The following is a 7,708-nucleotide window of genomic DNA, read 5'->3' on the forward strand; positions in this document are numbered from 1 at the left end:
TGAGCAAGCTCCAATCCCTTCGTCGAATAGATAAGAGGCTCGTGGAAGTGACTAGATTTCCATTGCATTCTTTTTTTCTTTTTCTGTTGTTTTGAAACTTGCCTATTCTGCAGATAGATTGCATACCAAGTATCGAAGGCCAAAATGGAGTCAGCATCACTATTGATTGGGAAAATTGCGTTCATTCTTGAGAACGAAGCATCTTCCATAGCGGCAGTCCGTGATGAAGTTGATGAGCATAAGCTGGAGCTCATAAGCTTGAAATCTTTCTTAATAGATGCTGAAGGCAAGGAACCACAAACAGAAGGAGTGAAAACGTGGGTTACAAGCGTCAGAGATTTGACTTGCGATGCGGAAAATGTCATTGATGAGTTCCTGTATCACATATATGACAAGCAAAGTGCGACTCCAATTGCAAAATTGCTCCACAGAACCATTTACTTTCCAAAGAATCTTTGGTATAGGCATCGAATAGCCAAAAAATTACAGAAAATCACAAAAAAGATCAAAGCCATTCCAGAGAGGAATGAGAGATATGGTGTCTCTACAATAGAAGGAACAAGTTCGGATAGTGTTCCCAGATGGGTGAAGAACAAAGCCGAGTCTTCTCTTTATATTATGGAAGATGAACTAATTGGGATTGAAGACAAGAAGCAAACGTTAATGGGATTGTTGATGAATGGAGAGGAAAATAAAATGGTTGTGTCTGTGGTCGGGATGGGAGGATCAGGCAAGGCAACTCTTGTTGCCAATACCTTCAACAACGAAAACGTAAAGCGACATTTTGATTGTTATGCATGGATCACTGTTTCTCAAACTTATGTGATTGAAGACTTATTCAAACAAATGATCAAGAAGTTCCATGAAGGAAGAAAGGAAGAGGTGCCTGAACATTTGAATTCCATGAGTTATGAAGAATTGTTAGAGATGTTGTTGACATACTTGAAGTCTAAAAGGTACCTCGTTGTATTGGATGATGTGTGGGATATTAAACTTTGGCAAGAAATAAGGATACCACTTCTTAATAGACACCATGGAAGTCGAATCATGCTTACAACACGAAAGAAAGACATAGCATTCTATTCTTTTGAAGTTGAAAGTCGTCCTTTTGAAATTGAACCTTTGGAAAACAATGAAGCTTGGGAGCTCTTTAGCAAGAAAGCATTCTCAAGTTACGATAACAAATCTTGTCCACCAGAGCTTGAATCATTAGCATGGAAACTTGTGGAAAAGTGTGAAGGCCTACCTCTGGCAGTGGTAACTTTAGGTGGTCGAATGTCTTCCAAGAGGTCATCATCGGAATAGAGAAGCGTATATAACAGCTTAAATTGGCACTTGACTAACCATCCTATGCTAGAACCAATGAGCAGCATCTTGTTACTTAGTTTCAACAATTTGCCCAACCGGTTGAAGCCTTGTTTCCTATATTGTGCCCTTTTCCCAGAAGATTATCTCATCAAAAGAAAAAAGTTGATCAGGTTGTGGATAGCTGAAGGGTTTATTGAACCAATTGATGGGGTCACACCAGAAGAAGTTGCAGAGGGCTATGTTGTGGAACTTATTGGTCGTAGCATGCTACAAGTTGAAAAGGATGAAGCTGGAGGACTAAAAGCATGTAAGATGCATGACTTGTGCGTGAGCTTGCTTTGTCGACATCAAAAAAGGAAAAGTTTGGTGCTACGTATGTTGGCAGAGAAATAATAGATAAAGCTGAAATCCGCCGATTGTCAATTCAAACAACTGAAAGAGAAATTAATTCTTGCACAGGAATGTCAGAGCTTCGCTCCTTTCTTGTCTTTGGCGCGTTAAAGAAATTGCCTTCTGGATTCAAGTTGTTGAGAGTTCTAGATGTGCAGGATGCTCCAATTGATAGATTTCCGGATGAACTAGTGTACTCGTTCAACTTAAGATATTTAAATTTGAAGAGAACTTTAATTGACGAGCTTCCAGAATCCATCGGACGGCTTCTCAACCTTCAAACCTTGAACATCTGTCACGGTAAGATAAGGGCACTTCCAAAAGCAATCTCCAAGTTAGTAAACCTACGCCATCTAATGATGTATTGTCACACTGGTGATTGGGCTGCCCTTAGATGTGTCAATGGGACAAAAACAGCATCCGATCTAACTAAATTACAGAAACTACAAGTTTTGCAATCTGTTGAATCAGAAGGAAAGATTATTAAGGGCATCGGGAATATGACCCAACTTACAAGCCTCGGTATTACAAATGTGAAAGCAAGTGACGAGATGGACCTATGTGACTCCCTTCAAAAGTTAGAGCTCCTCCACTGTTTGTTTTTTATGGCAAGTGATGAAGAGGAGTTTCTTCGAGTTAATGCACTACGTCCGCCTCCTCCAGACCTTCGAAAGGTTATTTTGGGTGGAAAACTAGAAAAGGTACCTCTTTGGTTTGGTTCACTCCATAACCTGACTTGTATGGATCTAATTTGGTCTAGACTTGAAGAAGATGTGCTACCTCACATTCAACCATTGCCGAATCTTGAAATGCTTCACCTAAGTAATGCATATGTTGGCGAAAAATTGTGTTTCTCTAGAGGCTTCATAAAGCTTAAGCATTTGATGTTGCGCAGCTTCCTGGTATTGAATAGTATAGCTATAGAGAAAGGGGCGATGCCAAATCTCCAGGTCTTAGAAATTGGGAACTGCCTGGAGTTAAAGGCATTGCCGCAGGGCATTGAGTTCCTTGCTAACGTAGAACGCTTGATTCTGTATTTTGTTCCAAAGCAACTTATAGAGTCCGTAAGAGGCGGCATGGATCATCCAAAGGTACAACATATTCCTGAAATCCACCTGTCTTATGAGAGAGAAAATATGAAGTGTCATGAAAGCTTTTCCGGTATTCACTCTCATAAAAGGTACGCACACTTTTATCCTTGCATAAAAATTTGATTAATGCTAGACTTGCCACATTTTTTGTATCACATTTGTACCACCTCTTTTATAGAGGTAGGGGCCATCGACATATGTGATTCTCATTTCTATTAGAAAAATAGGATAAATGTGGTATAAAAAATGTGATAAAAGTAGCATTTTTGTAAAAAAAAAAATAAAAAATCCATAACGTAATCATTTGAACTTGTATGTTAAAAAGGTAAAAGGTTAGTGATTTTCATACTCCTATTTATTTTTGGGTTCTTTAGATATAAACTCATGCAACACTTATTTTCTTAACAAAAACCCATCTCATTTTAAACATTCAAATAAAACCCAAATTTGAAATAAATTGCCATGTAAACAAATAAATACCTATTATTTTCAAAATATATACAATTGTGCCACAACACCCTAATTATGTTGATGAATTTAATTACCACCATAATTATAGCAAATAAGTGCTTTATTATTACAAAATTATCTACTTTATACTTGTCTTACCATCATCTGTTTCGTTTCTTTTATTTGTTTGACAATCATTGTAGGTAAATTATTTTGCATGTATACGTTAGGCACATTTTGTTGTTATTATATCTGTGTGAAATAAATTACCTATATTTTTAAGTAGAATAAGGGTAATTAATTAACTTTGAATCAATTGGCTAAAAACATTATTTTATTTTGTAGGTAAATAATTTTGCATGTATTATTACATATACTACGCACATTTGTTATTATTATGTGTTGTTTGCAATCAATCAACATTCATTTATTTTGTAGGTAAATTATTTTGCATGTATTATTACATAAGTTAGGCACATTTTGATATTATTATATATATGTGTATGCAAATAGCTTAAATAACTTTTGAATCAAACAATATTTATTTATTTATTACGTAGGTAAATTATTTTGCATGTATTATTTTACCTGGAACTTATATTGTTATTTTATATATGTAATATATTGGTAATTTTGAATAAAATAACATTTTTATATTTGTAAAAAAATGCTAATTTACTTGTTACAATTATTTGAAAAGGAAAAAAATGCTCATTTTTACATAAATATGAACACAACTATATAAGGAAACAAAATTCTAATGTCATGTAATTTTTGTTATTAATATGCATTGAAATCATGACACTCAAAATTTTCTTTTCCAAATCTGCATAAACATTTCAAAACGTTTAATTGAATGAAATAATATAAAATAAATGTAGATAACAAGTAATAAACCCAAAGTCAATAATATTAGGGGTAATTTAGACATTCAAAAATACCAATTTTGCCAAGTGATACTTAATTATGGATATTGCTTAGTTGGAGCCTAGTCATTGGGTTTTTATCAGAAAATTTTACAATTGGGGGTTTTAGTTAATGAAAATTGAATTCCAAGGGGTATACTCATATTTTCAGTTTATTTTTCTTATGCACTCCCCTTGTTTTTATTCGTTAGTGGTTTGATTTATTCAATTGTTAGTCTACGAAAAAGAGGAAATAGTGCATTGGAGTGTAAAAATCATTTTCCCTTGCAAATTGCATGTCCAATTTTATACAGAAGTCTGGCAAAGACATAAAATATGCATGCATTGAGATTTTATTTGGTAACTGTGTTTCTTTTGTTTTGTAATATCCTTTTTGCAGAATCAAGCCTCAGAAGCACTTGTGAGATTGCAGTGAGTTCTTCTTTGTGCCAATTGATTTTGCGGTGAATCTCGACTTTCGTTATAGTAATAGAGCTGACTGTATACATGTTGAGCCATTCGCCTTGCAAGGAAGGATCCATCCGTTGTTTGTGTTGTGTGAAGTTGCAAACATTAATTGATCTTGGTTTCTTATTTGCCCTTTATGAAATTGAATAATGCCCAGATTCTATTTGTGTAGTTGAAACTTATATTATTGATTGCTTGCGTGTGTTTTGATGTAATAATATTGGTTTGGAACTGAATCTGACTGATGAGAATAATGCCCAAGATTATGTTTGTGTAGCTGAAACTTATATTATTGATTGCTTGCGTGTGTTTTGATGTAATAATATTGGTTTTGAATTGAATCTGTTACTAATGAGACCAATTCTAACTAAACCAATGATTATGACCCATTTTTCATTTTCTATATTTATTGTTTTTATTAAGTTTTCAAATATATATTGTTTTAGAGAGGTAAATTTTGTGGTAGATGTTTTAGCTCACTATAATTTCACTTGAAAAATTATTAGATGGTACGGTATTACCATGTCAGCAGGTGATATTTCTATTCAAATTTTAACATGTGTGCAGTTTCTTACAGCTGGATTAAAAAAAAAATTAATTAAACTTTTTTTTTCAGTTTAAACAAAATTAAAAGATCTAAAAATAAGTGGCGTTTTAGCAAAGATGCCTAGTTTTTAAAATTGAATAATTCTAAGGAGATTAAATTTTTTAAATCAAATTTACAAATCAAATGGTGTAGTTATTGATTATTAGATTATTATTTAAGCGTTAATTAACGTATTTATTTCTTATTGATACACATCATTTTGATTTGCAAATTTCTTTTAAATTTTGGTCACCTTATGTTTATATCATTAAAATTTTGAGACAACTCTTTTCCTCCCCTCCTTCTCTCCCGTGGCGACTGCAGTGCTGCCAGTATCCGAGCCCGCCAGAAAGCAACCCCGACCGAGTCGGAGCGGATTCCAGGCCCATGGACTATCCGAAGAAGAGGCCCGGATCGGAGCCATCGTAGAAATCGTCAGCTCCATGGTCGACCTCTCCCGGAAGGGCCAAAACATTGACCTAAACGCCCTCAAGACCACCGCGTGCCGCAAGTACGGCCTCTCACGTGCGCCGAAGCTGGTCGAAATGATTGCGGCTCTGCCGGAGTCGGACCGTGAGGCTCTTCTCCCAACTAGCATGTGCGCAATTCGGGCAAGGTATGGCTTTCTCTAGTTCATTGACGCATTTTATCGAACACTTGATAGGGAATTGAAGTTTTATGTTATTCATGATTCGTTTCGAAGTTTAAAGTTTTTGGCTTGATTGATTTTTCACCATGAAATTGAGAGCTTTGTAATGAAGAGATTATTTGAAGGAATTGGTGTTTAAAATTGGATTAGTGAAGTTAATTTGGTAGTTAATCTTTTGGTTTTGTGTGTTTATTTAGATACAACCCATATGTTTAGAGCTTAAAGAATTTACTTTCGGGTTTGCAGATTTCCATGATAGAGTAATATGCATAGTTGTCGACTTATAACTGGGACTGAATTTGTGTTTACAGGTCGAGTTCATCTTAATGGGCGGTACTTTCATGTCGTTGCCTGCGGATTACCGTGATTACGAGCTCGTTTGGATGCGCTTTTGAAATGATTGAAAACGCTTTTGGTGAAAATATTTTTAAAACCAATCATTAGTAAATATGCAAGTAAATCCTAAAAAAATATTTAAAGTGCTTCCTGGAAGAAGCACATAATTGGTGCTTCTTGCAGAAAGCACTTAAAGTGCTTTTGAAGCCCAAAAATATTTTTTCTAAAAGCGCTTTCATTCATTTTAAAAGCATATCCAAACGAGCCCTACTTTATTAGAAATATGCACGATGCGTTATTGGGACACACTTCTGCCAATGTTGAAGAGGCAGTTGCCTACTCTGAGCATGGTGCTGCTAAATGTATTGGAATGACCATTGAAACGTGAGTTTTTAGTTTATTTTCGAAGCCATTAATTTCTCATTCTTGTGTTTAACTTGGTTGACAGTAATTTTTAGCTTACCATCTAGTTTCCAGTTCATCTAGCTTACCATTGAAGTGCATATAAACTTTTGTAATGCAAATCACACTGTGCTTAATTGGGTGTTTTGTAGAAACCTTGTGATATAAAATGAGTTATCTTTTTTTTTTTCTTTTTATTCGTGCACCAAGTGAGGTTATTTTTCTACCAAGAGCCTGACATTCTTTACTTTAACTTGGTGTATTTTTACCCATCACTCTCAAATGGTAGTATTGTTTACCATCCTACACATTTGAAACTTAAACAAATATAACGATGATATTCACTACACATATTTCAAAACTTAAAATAATGTAATTATGAAAATTTGAAGGTAAAAGAGTACCATAATGATGAAAGCAAAAACCTTGCAAGAGTTTATAAAAGGTTAGACTACTTCTCATATTGTTAATTATTTTTATAGTGAAACCTTAACTTTTCATAGTATCAGAGCAAGTTGGCCTACGTGTGAAGTCTAACGGTCACACGTGTTCCACGTCACCTAATTCGTGTTGTTCACGTGTTTGGTTTGAAAATTCGTTACATGTGAACAACGCGTAAGAATGTAAAAGTAAAAAAAAATCTTATATTGATAAAAGAATATCCTTTGCAAAAGTTTATAAGAAATTAGAATACTTTTCATATTGTTTACTGTATAAACTTTAATAGGAGCTCACCTCGTTAATGCACTCCTACGCCGATTCTTATCTCGAGTTTCAAGGTTTTGCAAATTGCCACTTGCATCAAATTATTACTTTTCTCATGATTCTCGGTCTTTGTCGAAAAGTCTACGTAAACCATTTGACGTATTAGTTTTGTCCAAAAACAGTGGCCTTTGTCCCATTAAATATGGGCAAGAGTTTAGGATCCTCTACGGTTTCTTTTTGTGAAAATTTGAAGGATTAATTAATCGTGTGTATTTATTGTACATTGTGTAACTAGAAATTATTTAAATTTTATATTTAAAATTAAATATAAATAATATTTAACGAAAATTGATCGTACAATGTATGATGAACGAATACGTTTAATTGATCATCTGATCTCAAAAAAAGAATTCGAAGA

The 7,708-nt window shown here is 34.3% G+C and overlaps 1 long non-coding RNA gene and 1 pseudogene across 1 annotated transcript; both read left to right on the forward strand.

The window, feature by feature from the left end:
* LOC103416889 (disease resistance protein RPM1-like) lies at positions 1-4,569 on the forward strand (annotated as a pseudogene).
* An 896-nt stretch (positions 4,570-5,465) lies between these two features.
* LOC114825385 (uncharacterized) lies at positions 5,466-6,776 on the forward strand. The gene is made up of 2 exons (XR_003774059.2): positions 5,466-5,814; positions 6,159-6,776. It is a non-coding gene; the product is annotated as an uncharacterized lncRNA (long non-coding RNA).
* The last annotated feature ends 932 nt before the right edge of the window (positions 6,777-7,708 follow it).

Source organism: Malus domestica, chromosome 06 (genome assembly GCF_042453785.1).
Source record: "Malus domestica chromosome 06, GDT2T_hap1".
Classification (NCBI taxonomy): domain Eukaryota; kingdom Viridiplantae; phylum Streptophyta; class Magnoliopsida; order Rosales; family Rosaceae; genus Malus; species Malus domestica.